Source organism: Somniosus microcephalus, chromosome 1 (assembly GCF_052327205.1).
Source record: "Somniosus microcephalus isolate GS21.2 chromosome 1, FLI_Smic_1.0, whole genome shotgun sequence".
Classification (NCBI taxonomy): domain Eukaryota; kingdom Metazoa; phylum Chordata; class Chondrichthyes; order Squaliformes; family Somniosidae; genus Somniosus; species Somniosus microcephalus.
The window spans coordinates 452,282,913-452,305,137 of NC_140987.1; positions in this window are offsets into that span (position 1 = coordinate 452,282,913).

The window sequence follows — 22,225 nt, forward strand, 5'->3', positions numbered from 1 at the left end:
CGAGTCTAATGAATTCTGAAAAATCATCCTTAGTGCATCCGCTATCTCTAGGGCCACCTCCTTCAGTACCCTAGGATGCATGTTATCAGGCCCTGGGGATTTGTCCACCTTCAATCCCTTTAGCTTCCTTAACACCATATCCTTAGAGATATTGATTTGCGTCAGTTCCTCCTTTGCCAATGTCCCTATTTTTCCCGATATCCCAGGGAGGTTTTTTGTGTCTTCCTTCGTAAAGACTGACCCAAAGTATGCATTTAGTTGATCTGCCATTTCCTTATTTCCCATTATATATTCCCCCGTATCTGACTGCAATGGACCAACTTTGGTTTTCACCAGTCTTTTCCTTTTGATATACTTATAAAAGCTTTTGGAGTTAGTTTTTATATTTTCCGCCAGCTTGTTTTCGTAAGCTATTTTGCCCCTCTTGATTATGCCCTTTGCCCTCCTTTGCTCTATCTTAAACTGTTCCCAATCTTCCGCTCTGGCGCTTTTTTTGGCTATTTTATACGCCCTATCTTTGGATTTTATGCTGTCTCTAATTTCCCCTGTTATCCACGGTTGAGTCACCTTTTTAGATTTCCTTTTATGCCAGATTGGTATAAACAATTTTTGCAATTTTGTCATTCTATCTTTAAATGTTTGCCATTGTTTATCTACCTCCAGTCCTCCCAGGAACGTTGTCCAATCAGACCTACTCAGTTCCCGTCTCATGGCATCATAATTCCCCTTGTTTAAATTCAGGACCTTAGTCTCTGAGTCAATTTCTTCGCTCTCCATTTCGAGTGAGAAATCATAAATGTACAAGAACTCATAAAAATATTAAAGGAAACCCAAGACAAATATGGGGCGGCAATGACCGAGATTCAACAACTTGAAGAACAGATTCAACTGGGAATCCGTTCAGTGGAAGAAAAGGGAACTGTAAGAAACACAGAGACTGTAAGAATGGCCTCTGAACATGAGCTAGAGAGCATCAAGGCGCAACTTCTCCGAGCGCTGGAAGCCAAAGTACAAGAGGAATAGAAGGTGAAAGCATTGGAGGAAAAGGTGAATGAAATGGAGAAGACTCTGACCCACAGTGTTCCCGTGGAAGAGTTAACGGTCAGCCAACTCCTTCATATGCTGAAGGACAAGACTCTACAATGGGAACAATCTGAACACGAGCTTCAATCTTCAAAGGGAAGGAGTTCGGAGCTCTCAAAAGTTATGGAAATAGCTGAGGTTGCAACACAGATTTTACAGGGATGCCAAAAGTACGCTGAATCACGTCAATGTGAACAGCAGAATGTTGAAACAGCTGCTCCAGTAGAAGGATTGAATAGCCTGATCAATCAATCCCCGAGGGAAGGGGAAGTGTTGAAATCACAAACGAGGTCATTAGTGAAGGATTTGCAGGAAACCCAGGAAGAGCGGGATGAATATGAACGCATGAAGAAGTCTCTTCAGGAAAGATGTCTAGGGAGGGAACAACAGTCGGCTAACGTCCAGTTGGGTACGGAAGAAGTAGCAGGCCCTCTCGCTAGACTAGCTCAGGACGACACCGAATATTACCATGACCTGTTGAGTGACACGGAATATTACGATGACTTGGTCTGCCCAGCTTGTGATGAAAACTCCCAAAGTGCAGAAATCAGGATGAAGCACTTAAAGTCTAAGGAACATAGGGAGATGGTGGCGCTACAGCTGGCAGCGGATAAGGGAGCCCCGAGAGTCTCCAAGAAGCAGAAAAGAAAAAGACGAAGCAGAAGACGATAACCATCTAAATCATTATCACTTCTATCAGATCATGCACGTGGGCCCCACGAAGGGGGCCAAATCAGTTGGAAAGTAGGAAAAATTACCAAGGCAGTCCAGCTGTTTGTAAAAGTCAGCACTGCTGGTTCAGCAGGACGGAAGTTCAAGCTGTTAAGCCAAGGGAAAGACTATTGGATGAGTCACGCTAGAAATGTGAACCGGCTACACCACAGAGGTGTTGTTCGGACCGAGTCAAGACCAGAGACTGAATCTGTGAACTGTTCCCGCAGAGACTGAATCTGTGAACTGTATCCCGCGGAGACTATATCTGTGAATTGTTTTACATGAAGTTGATTGTATGTTATGTTTAACGGGGAATAAGTATGTTGTAAGCTAAAAAGGGAGGATTGTAGTGTATGTACCCGTCTACCTTTAAGAGAACTATTGTATGTAACCGTTCACCTTTAAGAGAACTATTTTAGGTGTGGCACTACTTTGTTTGGCTTCTGTATACGCTAATACCGACGGTGACCACACCAGTATATAATTGTTGTGCCAGGAGTTATTGGGCAGATTCGCCCTGACCTTCGAATAGTAAAGTCCTGTTTTAAGTTATTCTTGGAGTCTGTGTATTAATTAACTAAACAACCCACAGACTTTACATATACCCATTTATTGTACAAAGGAAAAACCGTTTAGCAGCCATCAAGGAAAATCTCCGGACCGATCAATATGCGAACCGAGCCACGGTGACAATGCAAAAGACATTGAAAGACATTATCGGCCAGGAAGGCCAGTTTAAGTTATCACCGGCTCCGTTACAAGACAAAGCGCCCCTGCAGAGATTTCTGCCCGCCAAAATTAATACAAAGACAGGACTATGATTTGGCGGGAGATAAGACTGTCCCAAAAGAGTATAACTATGGATTGAAAGTCCATTTAAGTTACTTCGGACTTCGGGTTACTTGAGCAACTTCGCTTGACTGAACGACGGCTGCTTCTTCTTCTTGGACGACTTCAGATTTTCTCTTCAGGGACTTCTCCCATAAGGAACGAACGAAGGACGGACTGTGCCAGGATCGGCGCCTCTTCCACTTCGGCAGATGCGGCATCGATGAAAACGTTTTCGTCTTTTTAAAGACGGACGGTTTCGGTAAAAAGACAACGTGGTCGGGGTTCAGCCAAGCAAGGCTCGGACACGACGAGAAGACGACGAGGGTGACCCGGGTACTGAGGTCGGGAGATCATCGACGACCCAGGCCGGCGGAGAAGAAACCCTCTGGAAAACCGATGATCCAGGCCAGAGAGAGGACATTCCGGGCCTGACACTTCCGTGTCTCAACATCCCATTGGGTTGTTGTTCTACTCCATGAACAAAAATCCACGACAGACTTAGTGGATCTCAACCTTGACGAGCGCTCATCGAGGCTGTGTCTACCCCACCACCTCGAGGGAAAGAAAACATCGACTGCGCCAGAAGTTTCCAAATCCACGTGACGACAGAAAGCGGTGCCAAAAGGCTGCGAACCCCCTTCTTCGCGATTTCGAGAGTGGTGAGCATGATCCCAGGTTCCCCAGGTCGAAACTTAGTTTAGGTATAGGGGAGGGAGTTAAGGGTAATTCGTAATGTGTTCCCCCTTTTACGATGTGCCGTGTGTTCCCCATTTCCATAGAGTCAAGTTCATAAATTTGTGCATGATTGTAGTTACTTTAATCTGTGCCTATGACATGTATTTTGTAATGCTTCAAACTGTTTAAAAATAAAAGCATCCATTTCGTGCTATTCAACCTGGTCTATTGAGTTCTTTCTCTGCACTACTGTTCTCTGCATCTAAGTCCAAGGTCTAGAACCGTAGGGGGAGTGGGTCGAACCACTCAAGGGTAATTATTGCACGAAACCTGGCAGGAGACCAGAACGAGCAAGAGAAACCCCCTACAGTAATAGTGAACCATGAAACTATCAGAATGTTGTAAAAGCTCATCTGATTCACTAATGTCCTTTTGGGAAGGAAATCTACCATTCTTACCTGGTCTGGTCTATATGTGACTCCAGACCCACAGCAATGTGGCTGACTCTTAACTGACCTCTGAAATGGCCTAGCAAGTCACTCAGTTGTAACTAACCGCTACGAAACAAAATAATAAGAATGAAACCGGATCGACCTTGGCACCAGCCATGGACCCTGCAAAGTCCTCCTCACCAACATCTAGGGACTTGTGCCAAAATTGGGAGAGCTGTCCCACAGACTAGTCAAGCAACAGCCTGACATAGTCATACTCACAGAATCTTACCTTTCAGCCAATATCCCAAACTCTTCCATCACCATCCCTGGGTATGTCCTGTTCCACCGGCAGGACAGACCCACCAGGGGTGGCGGCACAGTGGTATACAGTCAGGCAGGAGTGGCCCGGAGAGTCCTCAACATTGACTCCGGACCCCATGAAGTCTCATGGTTTCAGGTCAAGCATGGGCAAGGAAACCTCCTGCTGATTACCACCTACCGCCCCCCCTCAGCTGATGAATCAGTACTCCTCCATGTTGAACACCACTTGGAAGAAGCACTGAGAGTAGCAAGGGCACAGAATGTACTCTGGGTGGGGGACTTCAATGCCCATCACCAAGAGTGGCTCGGTAGCACCACTACTGGTTGAGTCCTGATGGAAATAACTGGCAGTCTGGGCCTGCGACAGGTGGTGAGAGAACCAACACGAGGGAAAAACCTACTTGACCTCGTTCTCACCAATCTACCTGTTGCAGATGCATCTGTCCATGACAGCATTGGTAGCAGTGACAACCGCACAGTCAGTCATTGTAGAGACGAAGTCCTGTCTTCACACTGACGACACCCTCCATCATGTTGTGTGGCACTACCACCGTGCTAAATGGGATAGATTCAGAACAGATCTAGCAGCTCAAAACTGGTCATCCATGAGGCGCTGTGAGCCATCAGCAGCAGCAGAATTGTATTCCACCACAATCTGTAACCTCATGGCCTGGCATATCCCTCACTCTACCATTACCACCAACTCTGGTTCAACAAGGATTGTAGAAGAGCATGGCAGGTGAAACACCAGGCGTACCTAAAAATGAGGTGCCAACCTGGGGAAGCTGCAACACAGGACTACATGCATGCTAAAAAGCGGAAGCCACATTCTATAGACAGGACTAAGCGATTCCACAATCAACAGATCAGATCAAAGCTCTGCAGTCCTGCCACACCCAGTCGTGAATGGTGGTGGACCATTAAACAAATAATGGGAGGAGGAGGCTCCAAGAATGTCCTCATCCTCAATGATGGTTGAGCCCAGCACGTGAGTACAAAGGACAAGGCTGCAGCATTTGCAACCAACTTCAGCCAGAAGTGCCGAGTGGACCATTTCAAATAGAAAATTATCTCCTGACCCAGCTCACTTTATTTTAATAATAACAGAAAATGCTAGAAAAACTCAGCAGGCCAGGCAACATCCGTGGAGAGAAATTAGAGTCGATGTTTTGGGTCTAACCCTTTTTCAAAACTGGAATGGAACTGAAATAGATCGAAAGGCAGGGCTGGGAGAGAACAAAAGAAGTGAAGAGACATTAAGAGGTATTCAAAACGAGACGAGATGGTGATAGGACTAGTGGAGACAAAAGACGGCTCTAGATTAGGTGTGAAATGTTCTGGCAGAATGAGAGACAGCTGCCATGTGGGAGAGAGAAAAAAAAGGAAAGGGGGGGAGGGAAAAACCAAAACAAAGGGGTGGATAAAAAATAGAAGTAAAAATGTAACAGGGGCCGAGGTTATGATCTGAAATTGTTGAACTCGATATTGAGTCCGGAAGGCTGCAAAGTGCCTAATCGGAAGATGAGGTGCTGTTCCTTGAGTTTACAGTGAGCTTCGCCTGTCATTTTAATTCACCGCTCCATTCCCACTCGGACCTCACCGTCCTTGGACTCTTGCATTGTTCCACGGAAGCTCAACGCACCACCTGGTGGATAACCTTAATCATAACATCCCAGATTACTATATCCCTCCCTCCTTAAGATTTCAGTATGAATTTCTTAACAGACAACCATTCCTGAGGGTCACATAAGGAGTCTCCATTCATCATGTTCCATACTTGATGAATCTAACAGTTCAGTATCAATCTCTGTGGTGGCTTGCGAGGCCTTTGTGAACGTCTAACAGTAAAGTCCCTGCTTGTTTGTGGTGAAGCCACCAGCTGCTCCTGAGCAGTGCTCAGAGTATCTGAATCTGCAACGATGGTTTCTTCTTGATGAATAGGTTCCTGTGGAATTGCCTATGTCCCTGGGGGTGGCACCACAGATGCACTTGGATAACTGGGGGCAACCCTGTCTTCAGTCATTGCATCTGGAACCTTCATTTCAATTTCCCCTTGTCTGGGAAGTATCTGATCTACATGTCTGCGTACTACCCTACCATCTCCCAACATGACCTTGTATGATACTGGACCTGTCATTGAGTCTATGAAGCCAGGAATCCACTTTGGTCCATGAAATGAAGAATAGATTTGCCTTTCTAATCTAGGCTTTATTAACTTAAAAATCCTGTAGCACATCTTTCAACACCCAGTCCCAACTAAAGGCTGGAAAGAACTGAATTTAAGATGGCCACCACAAATCACATGACATCAACCACCAATGAGATTACAGCATATATCCCAAGGCAGGAAACAAACAACCAATCACAATACTTCTTACTAAACATAAAGAATAATCACCACATTCACCCCTCCTTTTAAAATATACTCCAAGCTAAATAACCTTTACAATTTATAATTAATTATTTACAACTAAAACTATGCACAGACAAAATAAAACTATTCAACATGACACAATACTAAGTGAGCAACAACAAATAGTAACATTGCACATAAGTATTGAGTTTTGCGGAATACCATTTGGTGTTACTATTTGTTGTTGCTCACTTAGTATTGTGTCATGTTGAATAGTTTTATTTTGTCTGTGCATAGTTTTAGTTGTAAATAATTAATTATAAATTGTAAAGGTTATTTAGGTTGGAGTATATTTTAAAAGGAGGGGTGAATGTGGTGATTATTCTTTATGTTTAGTAAGAAGTATTGTGATTGGTTGTTTGTTTCCTGCCTTGGGATATATGCTGTAATCTCATTGGTAGTTGATGTCATGTGATTTGTGGTGGCCATCTTAAATTCAGTTCTTTCCAGCCTTTAGTGGGGACTGGGTGTTGAAAGATGTGCTACAGGATTTTTAAGTTAATAAATTGAAATGAAGAATAGATTTGCCTTTCTAATCTAAGCTTTATTAACTTAAAAATCCTGTAGCACATCTTTCAACACCCAGTCCTAACTAAAGGCTGGAAAGAACTGAATTTAAGATGGCCACCACAAATCACATGACATCAACTACCAATGAGATTACAGCATATATCCCAAGGCAGGAAACAAACAACCAATCACAATACTTCTTACTAAACATAAAGAATAATCACCACAGTCCATAACTGAAATTCCTGGTAAGGACCGCATCTCCTTCTCCAAAACTTCGGCACTTTGTTCTTTTGTCATGGTTCTCTTTTTGTTTGTTTTGTCTGTTTTCCATTTTCCTTTTTAGGTCTGGGTGGACAAGGTCAATAGTGGAGCGTAGTCTATGACCTAATAACATCTCAGCAGAAGAGAGTCCTGTGGTGGATTGAAGTGTTATTCTGTAGCTGAACAGAACCCGTGACACTTTGGCTGCTAAACACCCTTCTGCACTTTTTTTCATCATCTCCTTAAATGTTTGTACGGCTCTCTCCGCAAGTCTATTCGAGGACGGATGATATGGAGCCGAGGTGACCTGCACTATGCCATTTTTTCTCAAGAACTCTTTTGTCTCTGTACTCACAAAACAAGTGGTATTGTCACTCACCACGATCTCCAGTAGCCCTTGATTACTGAAGCTCCGATGCAGGCAGTCTATAGTAGTAGTGGCGGAAGCAGAATTTACAGGATAAACATCCATCCATTTGGAATGTGCATCAATGATTATGAGGAACATCTTCCACATGAATGGACCCGCATAATCTAAGTGCAATCTTCTCCATGGTTTATCCGGCCACTCCCAGGGGTGGAGAGGAGCCGCTGCTGGTGCCTTCCAGTGTTCCTGACAAGTGCTGCATGTCTTGACTAAATTTTCTATCTCCTTATCTATTTGATTTACTGCTCCCCAGTCTAATTTAAATTCTTTTATCCAGCCCCGACCTAACAGGTTTGGTCCGGTACCCGATACTATAACTACAGGTAGCTGTTCCACTGTGTCCCTGTGTTGCAGTTACATTAGCTGTACCTAATGTCACTACTCGTTCACCTGTATATGTTTTAAGATGCAGGGAGCAAGGCTTTAACTCTGGAACTTTTGCACGGTTCCACAATTTTGAGTACTCTGCCTTGTTCATTTTGGTCACGCCGCACCCTGTATCCACTTCAAAGTTCACCTTAGATTCATTTACTGTCTGTTGCAATGTGATAGGAGCCACTTTTGGAATGTTCTCTAACATGCTATACATTATGAACATGTCCTCTTCTTCCTCAGCTTCCCCGCTGATGTGGTGTGCTCCATGTTTTTTCACTTCTCTCCCTCGGTTTTGCTGTCCTCCCCCTTTTGGTTTGGATTCCTCCACAGGTGATTTCGCCCTGCAAGCTCGTTTTATGTGTCCTTGTTTCCCACACTTGTAGCACTTTTCCTCCAGAAACCGGCATTCACTCGCCAGGTGATCACCCTTGCATCTATAACATGCCTTCACATGCTCACGTTGTGGTTTCTGATGCATGTTCAACTTGTGCACAACAACCTGACCTGCAACTTGCGTAGCATTAGCCCTGTCTGAACCCTGTATTTATTTTACATCTTGGTTCGCTGTCTCTATGGCTTGAGCAAGTTCCAATGCTTTTTCATAAGTAAGCCCAGTCTCGGATAATAATCTATGCTGCATTCGGTCGTCCATAATTCCACAAACTAGCCTATCTCACAGCATTTCCTTCAGGTTGTTCCCATAATTGCAATCTTGTGCTAATTTACGCAACACCACTACAAAGTCCATTACGCTCTCTTGCTCTTTCCTGTTCCTTGAATTAAACTTGAACCGCTGTACAATATCACTAGGCTTAGGGTTGAAATGTTCTCTTAGCAAAGCCACTAATTCAACAAATGATTTGTCTCCAGGCTTTTCAGGACTGAGCAGATTCCTCATCAAACTGTAGGTCTGGCTTCCCACTGAAATAAGCAGAATTGCTTTCCTTTTTCTGGCATCATTTATTTCATTTGCTTTGAAAAAATAACCCAACACTTCGCAGTATTCCTCCCAGGTTTGTGCTTGACTATCAAAAGCAGAAACCATTCCTACCGTGGCAGCCATGCTCTCTTCCAACTGGTAGCTAACTTCAGCTCGTGATTTTGTTGTTTAAAAGTCCTGACAGACTTCTCTTCTTTATCCAGGGTCCTTTTTACCTCATCGCCAAATGTGATAAATCCATGTAGTGGAACAAGAACTCGAAGAGGCGATATCTTGGAACTAGTACGGGTATTTTATTAAACAAACAGTGTAACAAACATCATGCCTGCATCCTGGCATTCCACCTTTGCTGACCTTCACAGGAAGCAAACCTCTGACCTTAACAGGAAGCAAACCTCCGACCTTGCAGCAGCATTGGCTACAGCACCACCTGGTGGATAACCTTAAACATAACATCCCAGATTACTATACTGCCCTGCCACCTTCAACGATTTGTGCACATATACCTCCAGGTCTCTCTGTTCATGCACCCCCCTTTAGAATTGCACCCTTTAGTTTATATTTCCTCTCTTCATACTCCAGTTGAGGCTGGGCCAGTGTTTTACCCATTTTCAGCTGTATTAAACAAACTACACCAGGTTACCACTCTTAAATACATCAAGGAATATTTGTTTAATGCAAATTTTTTTTTGAAACAATTACGTTCTAAAATGCTGCCCAATTGCGCTGGTTCATGGAAGAGTTTACATCTGGCGATATGCAAATGAGCTTCAGTGGAAACTTGAGCAAAAAGGAAATCACTTCTGAAAACTCGGGCAATTTTAAGCGCAATTTGCGCCGGGATCACCGATTGCACCCAAAGCAGAAACTCGGATTTTAGACAGCAATATGCAGAAATCACTGATGAGGCTCCGAGAGGCTTTGATACCAGCAGGCCAATGGTTTGCAAAAACATCTGATAAGAAAAAAAAAGAGGCACAATTGCTCGGGACCAAATGGTCAATGACTGCTGAGGCAGATAGGGAAAAACAGGACACGTCGGAAACAGGCAAGGATTTGAGAGGGTCTGCACCCAGGTAAGGTGGGGCCTAGACATTGCAATCGCCCATAAACCCAGATGAGATAATGGCCTCTGGTTTTAACGTCACCGTGAAGCCGCATGCAAACGGACAAACTGTCCATCATTGAGGCCTGTTAGCTTTGAGACTTAGCCACAGGGAGGTGATTGGACATAATGGGACTTTCCCCTAACGCTTGCTCACGCCCCAACCAGCAAGAACCACAGTTGCAGTGGACGAGATCCTCACGAAGCTTCGCTTAGAACAAGACGTCCCACCAGCAGATGAGTCAAGTGCCACACGAGAGCTAATCACTGCTACCATGACGTTGATTTCTTGGTTTAAAGGTCTTTTGTATTGCTTAATACAGTCTTTATGCTTGTGTAGACTCTTTTAATGCTGTGTGCAATGTTAAATCATTGCAGGTAGCTTTGATTGATTAACATACAGAGGAGTGTGGCTTTGTTTGGCTGGCTACTGTTCAGATCTATGTATCCCTACAATTCGAGATAAATTAGGAAGACCACAGAGTTCCAAATAGCTAAGGGAACTTAGAGGTGTGGCTTCTACAGGGATAGAGGATGAGTTTATATTTGGGGTATTGTAACAGTATTGTCAACTGTGGCTTAGTTGTTAGCACCCTTGCCTCTGAATTAGATCATGGGTCGTGGGTTCAATGTTCCACTCCAGTGAGACTTCAGCACAAAAAATCTAGGCTGACACTCCAATGAGGGAGTGCTGCACTGTTGGAGGTGCCGTCTTTTGGATGAGATGTTAAACCGAGGCCCCGTCTGCCCTCTTAGGTGAACGCAAAAGATCCCATGGCACTATTTGGAAGAAGAGCAGGGGAGTTAATCTCGGTGTCCTGGGGCCAACATTTATCCTTCAATTGACATCACTTTAAAAAAAAATAGATTACCTGGTCATTATCACATTGCTGTTTGTGGGAGCTTGCTGTGCGCAAATTGGCTGCCGTGTTTCTTACATTACAACAGTGACTATACTTCAAAAGTACTTCATTGGCTGTAAAGTGCTTTGGGACATCCTGGGGTTGTGAAAGGCGCTATAGAAATGCAAGTCTTTCTTTCTCACTTTACACTATCGCTGAAAGTTAAAATTACCCCCCACACTGCTCACAGTCATCTGCAGCTTCTGCATTCTCCTTGCTCCCGCTGTGAGCACTAAATTGAAGAACTCTGAACCCAGATTGACATACTGAGGGCTCCCTGTAATTTCATGTAGCTAACAAGAACGTGGGCGATGTGGCAAAATTGGGTGCCTTCTGATTGACTGCAGGGTTGTGCGCTGATTATTCCGCACCCAACCGCTGAGAACCAGTGCTCGGCGAACTTAGGAGCAAAAATAAAACCTTCTTTCTAGTAGATTCTTCCTCTGCCTATTGATGAAATCATAACCAGAGCCATCAACAAGATGGAAAGATGAGATTAAGTGGTGGTATTCCTTTGGCAAGTGTTGTAAGAAGTTGGATTTAGGAATATTTGGGAGAAAGTATTATGAAACCTTTCTCTCTCTGCAATGTTCTTTCACATTAAATGCTGTTGGATCTAAAATGATTTTTGGGTTTTCACTGGCGAGCTGTAGATCATCCCCTCCTTCCTCGCTATTCTGATACAATAATAAATTCCGTTGCCTGTACCCAATCCTACACCAAATCCTTCTTTGCCCATTACCTGCCTTTTTGCTGAACTACATTGGCTTCCAGCCCCCAATGCCTTAAATTTAAAATGATCATCCTTGTATTTACATCTCTGCATGACCACATCTTGCCCTATCTGTGTAATCTGGGAGCCCTCCGTTCCTCAGAGTTTGACCTCTTGTACGTATTATCCCTCCTTTTGCTCCAGCATTGGTGGCCCTGCCTTCAGCTGCCTAGGCCTTCAGCTCTGGAATTCCCTCCCTATACCTCTCCACCTATCACTCCTCCTTTAAGAACCTTCTTACAAGCCACCTTTTTGACCAAGCTTCTGGCCACCTCCTCGAATCTTTAAGAACATAAGAACATAAGACATAGTAGCAAGAGTTGGCCATTCGGCCCTTCGAGCCTGCTCTGCCACTCAATGAGATCATGGTTGATCTTCTGCCTCAACTCCATTCACCGGCCCTATCGCCATATCCTTTGATGCTCTTACTAGTCAGAAATCTATCGACTTCTGTTTTGAATATACCCAATGACTGAGCCTCCACAACCCTCTGGGGTAGAGAATTCCAAAGATTCACCACCCTCTGTGTGAAGAAATTTCTTCTTATCTCAGTCCTGAATGGCCTACACTTTATCCTGAGGCTGTGGCCCCTGGTTCTAGACTCCCCAGCCAAGGGACACATTCTCCCAGCATCCACCGTATCAAGCCCTGTAATAATTTTGTATGCTTCAATGAGATCCCCTCTCATTCTTCTGAATTCAAGAGAATACAGGCCTAGTTTACTCAACCTCTTCTCATACGACAGTCCCGCCATCCCAGGAATCAATCTTGTGAACCTTTGTTGCACTCCCTCTATGGCAAGTATATCCTTCCTTAGGTAAGGAGACTAAAATTGTACACAGTACTCCAGGTGTGGTCTCATCAAGGCCCTATATAATTAGAGTAAGACATCTTGGGGGAGAAATTCGGTTGGTTGCACCACCCATTAGCGCCTAAAGAGGCCGAGAAGTGGGGCGCTAACCAACTAGCGCCCGGGCGCAGTGAACCCTGCGCCTCTTCCCATATTGAGCATGCATTTAGCGCTGGCGCTAAATCTTAGCGCCCGCTCACGGGCACAGGTAGATCATGACGTCATTTCAGTGTGCAACGCCTTTTGGGCGCCCCGGACCGGAAATTCAGTGGCGCCCCACTCCGTTCCGCCTGGTGCTAATAAGGGCAGCTTACCTGGAACGTTCCCCAGTCGCTGTCGGGCTGGGGGGGCGTTCTTTAAAGGGGACTGCTGTGGTATAAAAGCGGCAGTCATTTTTGGAGCACAAATTCTTCGAGAGTTACAGAGAGTTGCTGAGCTGCACACTGAGAGCCATTTCACCACTGAGCCAGCGCTGGCAGAAGAACTTCAGCCTTCTGACCATCACCTTGCTGTTGGTGAGCATTTCAAAACAGGGAAACTTTCTGTGCGCACTTATTATGGGGGCTGCTTTGGAGGGGAACGTCCTGCTGCTGAATCATCTGGAAAGGGCACAGAGACGCAGGGAGAGAGGGGCAGGCATGGCCAGATGGAGGAGGGCCAACAGACGTCACCACACCAGACCTTACGCTGCCAGAGTTTTCCTATATGAACATGTCGGAGGAGCAGTGTATCAGAAGGCTGCGCTTTAGAAAGGAGGTGGTGACTGAGCTGTGCCACCTGCTTCAGCCAGATCTGCAGCCTCAGATAAGGTGAAGGACATCTCTGTCGGTGGCTGTAAAGATGACTGTTGCCCTAAACTTCTACGCAAGCGGCTCCTTTCAGGCTGCAACTGGGGACATAGCCAACATCTCGCAGTTTGCGGTGCATTGCTGCATCCGTCAAGTGACTGATGCCCTGTTTAGAAGGAGGCGGCAGTACATCTCCTTCCCAATGACCCCGGACAAGCAGCGGGAGTGCGCAGAGGGCTTCGCAGCAATAGCGGACTTCCCCATGGTGCAGGGTGCCATTGACTGCACGCACGTGGCTTTGCGGGCGCCTGTATTGAATCCGGAGGAGTTCCGCAACCGCAAGGGGTTCCATTCCTTGAATGCCCAGCTGGTCTGTGACCACCGACAGCTGATCCTCGCAGTGAATGCGCAGTTCCCAGGCAGCAGCCACGACGCCTTCATCCTGCGCCAGACTTCTGTTGCAGACCTTTTCGAGGCCCCGGCTCACCCAGGAGGCTGGCTTCTCGGGGACAAGGGCTATCCTCTGTGCCCGTGGCTGATGACCCCGCTCCATTCACCCAGCACCCCTGCTGAAGAACGCTACAATGCGAGCCATCAGGCGACGAGGAACATTGTGGAGCACACAATCGGCGTGCTGAAGCAGCAGTTCCGCTGTCTGGACCATTCCGGAGGTGCCCTGCAGTACTCGCCTGAGCGAGTCTCCCACTTCGTGGTTATATGTTGCATGCTGCATAACCTCGCAATCCTGAGGACCCAGCCAATGCCACCAGACATTGACACACCAGCAGAGGAGGAGGAGGAGGAGGAGGAGGAGGAGGAGGAGGACCAAGATGGGAGGGAGGCACAAACTGGAAGGGCCGTCCGTCAGAGGCTGATCAGAAGTCGCTTCTAGGCCCCTCTCACGGAATGCATGCTGACATTCCAAGAACAGGAATGGAACCGTTCTGATACCCCAAAGCCTATGAAGGGCAAAATGCATGTAAATAGCAGACATGGCCATTGTAAATAAAGAAAGTTATTTATTGTACAAAATGTGCTTCCTTCCAACAAGACAAAGCAATGGCAACAGAAAGCAAAACTAACACACTGACACATAAGTGCATCGCACACCTGGGAGACTGTCCAGAACATAACTAACATTCAGACCAGCATCCTCGGCCTTGATTTCTACAAATAAGACATTTCAGCAGCACCTTCTACTCTTTCCCCCCTTGATGGTGATCTGCTTCTCTTGCGAGATTGGCCCCTTCCCTCCCTGCAGCTCCTCTGTAATGGGACCCCAGTGGCTGGAGCAAGGCTGGGGGAGGCCTGCTGACTGTCCGAAAGCGCAGATGCCCCTGAGGGATGTCCTGGATGACCTCTGGGCCTGGAGGGCCTGGCTGCTGACTGCTCCAACTCTGCATGGGTGGAAGCAGTCTGTCCTGCAGGTGGTGGCAGCTGCAGTGGAGACGTGCCAGCAGTGGCATCAGGAATGCTGTCATCCTGAGAGCGGACAGCAGCTCCCTGGTCGGCCGACACACTGGCACTCTGACAGGGCAGCACCGCAGCATGTGCAGCAATTGGATGGTCCACAGGTTGCTGGCCTGCTGTGGTGCTGCAAGGGCCCCGGGTAATCCTGCCTGATCCAGCGAGGGTGGCAGCAGTCAGTGGTCGCGTGGCCTCAATCTGCGTCTGCATGAGACCAGCGAGTGACTGCGTGGCAGCACTCAGCAATTGCGTGGCAGGTGCCGGTGCTTCGGTGAAGCCCTGGACAATCCTTTCCAGTGCTGTCCTGAAGTCCTGCGCACTCCTTGCCAGTGCTGTCCCGAAGTCCTGCGCACTCCTTGCCTGTGCTGCGCCGAAGTCTTGGACACTCCTTGCCAGTGTCTCGATGGATTCAGGCATCCTTGCCACTGCAGCCATGAGCTCAGTGTGCCTCAGCCCAGCCTGGGCGCTCATTTCTGCGAGGGCACACACCTCTTCTGTGCTCTGTGCAGCAGCACTCGCGGCCTGACTCGCCCTCCGGGGAGACGGCCCCCGAGCTTCCCTACCCCCCTTGCGTTGCTGCAGCCCGTTGGTTCCTGGATTTGGCTCCTCCTCAGAGCATTCCCCCCCGCTCCCCTCCAGGGAAGTAGTCTCCCCAGTCTGCAGATGGGCTGGCTCACCTGAGAGTGGTAGGGATGGCCCGGATTCCTCCTGCTCGTCTCCTCCAGAGTCAGTGGCAGTGGCAGCTTGAGGGCCCGGCTCCCAAGCTGGTGATGCAGCATCTGAAAGCAGGAAGGTTGAAGAGTGGCTTTAGCGAAAGGCCAGGGTGGCAGCAAGGGATGCATGAGTGCTGCAATGCACTGACTTGGGTCCAAAGTGAAAAAGCATGCTGGTGGGGGGAAGAAGTGGAAGGAGAGAGTTCAAAAAGGTGACCTTACCATCACTGTGTACAATGGGGTCGGCAGCTCCAGAGGTGACAGGACCACTCATCTGGCTTCCAATAATCTGGTGGACTTGCTCCTTGAGGTCTATGAGGGTCTGCAGGTGAGGCCGGCCTCCTCCGGTACGAAGCTGCTCCCTACGGTCCCTGGCCAGCTTGGCCTGCAGGAGAAAGGACGGGAAGTGATGAAACATGCTGCCCTGAGCTGACATTACATGCCCCCCATGGTAGAATAGCCCTTACTTTATGCACTGAGCTGAATGTGCGTGTGTGTTTCCAGAAAGGGTCATGGGTGCTGGCTGGCAGATGGCCATTGGGGCTTCGAGCACCCTCTGGCCATAAAGCCAGGTGCAGATGGAGGGATGAAGATGATTGTGAAAAAGGCACTCACCCTAAAGGCCCGAGTGAGGTCGTTGAACTTCTTCCTGCATTGCACAGGAGTCCTGGGCACCATGCTGCTGGAGGTGACTCTTGGGGAAACATCTCTCCAAGCTCTGCGGTATTCGCTCTGATGAGGCCTCCTGCCATTCTCGGGGTACAGCACAGCTCGCCGGCACTCCACTGCACCAACCAGAGCATCCAATGCCCCATCGCTAAAGCGCACTGCTCTCTGCCTGACCCTCTCCATGTCTTGGAAGTTTTGAACGCCACAGGTAGGTCACCGCCGATTTTTAGGCCTACAAGGCGCAGAGTGTGGCTGCTGATGTTCATTGACCCACCCCTTTAAGAGCTGGCCGGCGCCAGCGTGTCTCGGGGAAATCGATTATTGACAGCACCTGCACTGCGCCCGGCCGCCGAGAAATTGAGTAGCACCGCCGGGTTAGCGCCTTAAGAGTACCATGCAGTGCCTGATTTAGCGCCGCAATCACCTTCAGGGGCGCTACAACCCAATATCGCTTGAGGTGGCGATAAATTGCGCCTGGCGCTAAACTTTGCGTACTGCCAATACTAGCTCCCCAAACGGGGCGATACCGAATTTCTCATCCCTTTACTCTTATACTCAAATCCTCTTGTAATGAAGGCCAGTATACCATTAGCCCTCCTAATGGCTTGCTGCACCTGCACATTCACTTTCAGTGACTCATGTACAAGGACACCCAGGTCCCTGTGAGCATCTGCATTCCCCAATCTTTCACCATTTAGGAAATATTCTGCCTTTCTGTTTTTTCTACCAAAGTGGATAACTTCACATTTATCCACATTATATTCCATCGGCCATGTTCTCGCCCACTCACTGAGCCTGTCGAGATCCCCCTGAAGCATCTTCACATCCTCTTTACAACTGACACTACCACCTAGCTTTGTATTATCAGCAAATTTGGAAATGTTACATTTAGTCCCCTCATCCAAATCATTGACATAGATTGTGAATAGCTGGGGCCCAAGCACCGATCCTTGCGGTAACTCACTAGTCTGCCTTCCTGAAAAAGACCCATTTATCCCTACCCTTTGTTTTCTGTCTGTTAACCAATTCTCAATCCTTGCTAGTATATTACCCCTAATTCCATGTTCCCTAATTTTGTTCACCAACCTCTTGTGTGGGACCTTATCGAAGGCCTACTGAAAATCCAAATACACCACATCTACCGGTTCCCCTTTGTCTACTCCAGTAGTTACATCCTCAAAGAACTCCAATAGGTTTGTCAAACAGGATTTCCCTTTCATAAATCCATGTTGACTCTGCCCAATCTTACTATTAGTTTCTAAGTGCCCAGTTATTGCATCCTTTATAATAGATTCCAGCATTTTCCCAACTACTGATGAGAGGCTAACAGGTCTGTAATTCCCCGTTTTCTCTCTCCCTCCTTTCTTAAATAGCGGGGTTACATTTGCTATCCTCCAATCTGCAGGAACCGTTCCAGAATCTATAGAATTTTGGAAGATGACAACCAATGCATTCACTATCCCAATGGCCACCTCTTTTAAAACCCTAGGATGTAGGTCATCCAGTCCTTGGGATTTATTGACTATTAACCCCATTAATTTTGCTAGTACTGTTTTTTTACTAATAATAATTTCTTTAAGTTCCTCATTCTCGCCATACCCTTGGTTTTCTCATATTTCTGTTTTTTTTTGTGTCTTCCTCCATGAAGACAGAAACAAAGTATTTATTTAATTTCTCTGCCATTTCCTCATTCCCCATTGTAAATTCTCTCGTCTCTGACTTTAAAGGATCTACATTTACCTACGCCAGTCTTTTCCTTTTCACATACCTATAGAAGCGTTTACAATCCATTTTTATATTTTTCACTAGTTTGTGCTCATATTCCATTTTCCCTTTCTTTATCAATTTCTTGGTCCCCCTTTGCTGATTTCTAAAAAGATTCCAATCCTCAGGCTGACCGCTTTTTCTGGCAACTTTATAAGCTTCCTCTTTTGACTTAATATTAGCTTTAATTTCTTTTGTTAACCATGGTTGGATCACTTTTCCTTTTGGGTTTTTATGCCCTAGAGGAATATATGTTTGTTGCCAGTTATGCATTATTTCCTTGAATGTTAGCCATTGTATGTCCACCTTCATACCTTTTAGTGTAGTCTCCCAATCTATCATGGCCAACTTGTCCCTGACACCCTTGTAATTTCCTCTGTTCAGATTGAAGACCTTAGTTTCAGATTTGACTACATCACTCTCAAACTTAATGTAAAATTCAATCATATTATGGTCACTTGTCCCTAAAGGCCCCTTTACCAAAGATTATTGATTAGCCCTTTCTCATTACACAGTACCAGATCCAGAATAGCCTGTTCCCTGGTTGGTTCCTCCATATACTGATCTGGGAAACCATCTCGCATGCATTCCAAGAATTTGTCCTCCACACCACTAGTGGTCATTTGATTTCTCTCCTTGGCTTGGCAACTGTCTTTCCTCACACCTCCGTGAAGCCTTGGGGAATGTTTTCTATGTTAAAGGTACGGTATAACTTCAAGCTGTTGAAGATAAGAAAAAATTAAGGGGGTACAAGCTCCCTTTACAGGTTATTTTTGGCTTTTACAGAAATTGTTACAAAATACCTTCTTAAACACATTGTGTAAGGGGTTTTAGATCGCAGAGGTTTCTCTCTCTAGAGGCCTCTCTCTCTTGCACAGTAAAACCTTGAGTGGTTCGACCCACTCGCCCCTTAGATTCTATACTCTGGACTTAGGCGCAGGAACTACAATGTAGAGAAAACTCTTGTAGACCAAGTTTGATGAAACGAAATGAAATTTTATTGCATAAGGAAAAATAAATCAAATGCAAGCAGATAAGAGAGTACATGGGAGGGAAAAACACAAACAAATCATAACGACACCATACTAACTAAGGCAAATACAGGCATCTTATACTCTACAAAAATCATCATGAAATAAGGAAACACACGGAACATCGAGGGACAACAACTCATGTTAATTGTACCCTTAAGTCCACCCCCTTAAATCTATCTAGATCTGATTGAGAAGGGCCAGAAACATGCTCACCAATCCAACTAGGAATTACCAGGTTTTGAAAACAAGTCTGGGTTTTGATCCCTTCAGGCGTCCCGTCTCCTCGTGGATCATGGAACCCCAGCGAGCTGTGCCACACCTCTCTCCTGAGGTGGGGGTCGGGGGTGGCTGGACACCGGCTGCTTCTGTCGTTTGTTTTTGTCTCTTCTCCCGAGCCGGAGAGGGTCGATGGCCTCTCGTTTCATCAACGGCCCGGGGTTGCTCGATGATCTCCCGATGTTTGACCTCGGGGCGGGACACCGGCTTTGAACGACCTTCTTGATGGCGGCTTAGTCTTCTTCTTCTTCCTCCGATGGTGGAGAGGAGTTCGTTGATCTTCTCCCAAACCAGCTCCTCTTTACCCAGCTCAAAAGCTGGACCGGCTGCCAACGCTCCAGGGCTGAGCTCGAAAGGCTGAGGCTCACCCCACCGCTCCGAAGAAGCTCCGACTCAACTCCAACTTAGCTTCACGCTCAACTGCCGAGTTCCTACCCCAGTCTTCCAATTATACTTTTCCTTCAGAAGCTTCTACTTCCCGGCCAAAATCAGGTTAGTCTTTGTTTAACTTTTGGCGGGCTGGGAGCACAGCAGGGTAGTTATAATATTTTCAAATACTTTAGATGGACGGTAAAGGCCCATCTCTGGTCTGGAATGACCTTCATTGTTTTTAATGTCCTGTTGATCTCGTTATCTAGTCCTTGGTGCTGTCCTCATGAATATGAAATTGTCCCCTTTTGTCTGGGTCAACATTTAGATGGCCTCTGTCTCCAGGCCGATCTTGACTGGATCTGCATCCAATCCATATGCATAGGTGGGAGTCTGGTTTCGTTCTCTCAGAAACGGCTTCCAGAACTTACTGTGGGTTGAATCCACAAAGCTGTCTGAGGATTCGCAGGAACCATTTTAAAATGTCCCAATCAGCCGGTCACGTGGTATGACGGCCATTTTGTATGCCCCTTTTTCTGGGCTTCTTTTAAAACAGTCTTTAAAATCATGGCCTCTTCTGCCATTTGATCCTTTATAATATAAAGTTCAATTTTTCGAATCCTACAATTGGTTTTGGTGCGAAGAAAGAAAGCGAGAAAGGAAGAAAGAAAAAAGAAAGAAAGAAAGGAAGAAAGAATGAATTAATTACATTTGTATATCGCCTTTCATGCCTTCAGGATATCCCAAAGTGCTTTACAACAAATGAAGCACTTTTTGAAATGCAGTCACTTGTAATGTAGGAAACGTAGCAGCCAATTTGCGCACAGCAAGCTCCCACAAATGGCAATGAGATAATTACCAGATAAGTGATGTTGATTGAGGGATACATTTTTAGCCAGGACACTGGGGATAACTTCCCTTCTCTTGCTTTGAAATAGTGCCATGGGATCTTTTAATTCGGTGAGATTTAAGGTGGTCATGGAAAAAGACAAAGACGGCCCGGAAATAAGGGTTCTAAATTGGGGGAAGGCCGATTTTAATATGATAAGGCAGGACCTGGCCAAAGTGGACTGGGAGCAGCTACTTATAGGAAAATCCACATCAAAACAGTGGGAGACTTTCAGAAGGGAAATAGAGAGAGTACAACGCCAACATGTTCCTGTAAAGATCAAGGGTGGGACCAACAAGCAAAGGGAACCTTGGATGACAAGGGATATACAAAAATGCATTAGGAAAAAAATGGGGGCTTTTGGCAGTTACAAAAGACTAAAGATGGAGGAAGCCCTAGAGGAGTATAAAAAGTGCAGGGGCATACTTAAAAAAGAAATTAGGAGGGCGAGGAGGGGCCATGAAATAACACTGGCGAGCAAAATAAAGGAAAATCCTAAGATGTTTTATAAGTATATTAAGGGCAAGAGGATAACCAGGGAAAGGGTAGGGCCCATTAGGGACCAAAGTGGCAATCTGTGTGTAGAGCCAGATGATGTAGGCGGGGTTTTAAATGAATTTTTTGCATCTGTGTTCACTATGGAGAAAGATGATGTAGACATAGAAATCGGGCAAGGGGACTGTGACATACTTGAACATATTAGCATCGAGAGGGAGGAGGTACTAGCGGTTTTAGCAGGCCAAAAAGTGGATAAATCCCCAGGCCTGGACGAGATGTATCCCAGGCTGTTGTATGATGCAAAGGAGGAGATTGCAGGGGCACTGACACAAATTTTCAGAACCTCTCTGGCCACAGGGGGTGTACCAGAGGACTGGCGAACAGCTAACGTAGTACCATTATACAAGAAGGGTAGCAGGGATAAACCAGGGAATTACAGGCCAGTGAGCCTAACATCTGTGGTAGGGAAATTATTGGAAAAAATTCTGAGGGACAAAATTAGTCTCCACTTGGAGAGGCAAGGATTAATCGGGGATAGTCAGCATGGCTTTGTCAAGGGTAAATCATGTCTGACAAATCTGATTGAATTTTTCGAGGGGGTGACTAGGTGTGTGGATGAGGGAAATGCTGTGGATGTGGTTTACATGGACTTCAGCAAAGCTTTTGACAAAGTCCCGCATAGGAGACTGGTCAAGAAGGTAAGAGCCCATGGGATCCAGGGTGCCTTGGCGCGTTGGATCCTAAACTGGCTGAGTGGCAGGAGGCAGAGGGTGATGGTCGAAGGTTGCTTTTGTGACTGGAAGCCTGTGTCCAGTGGGGTACCTCAGGGATCGGTGCTGGGTCCCTTGCTGTTTGTGATCTACATAAATGATTTGGATGAGAATGTAAAAGATATGATCAGTAAGTTCGCGGATGTGTTAAGGAAGCTAAAGGGATTGAAGGTGGACAAATCCCCAGGGCCTGATAACATGCATCCTAGGGTACTGAAGGAGGTGGCCCTAGAGATAGCGGATGCACTAAGGATGATTTTTCAGAATTCATTAGACTCGGGAACAGTGCCGATGGATTGGAGGGTAGCTAACGTTACCCCACTATTCAAAAAGGGGGGTAGGGAAAAAGCAGGTAATTACAGACCTGTAAGC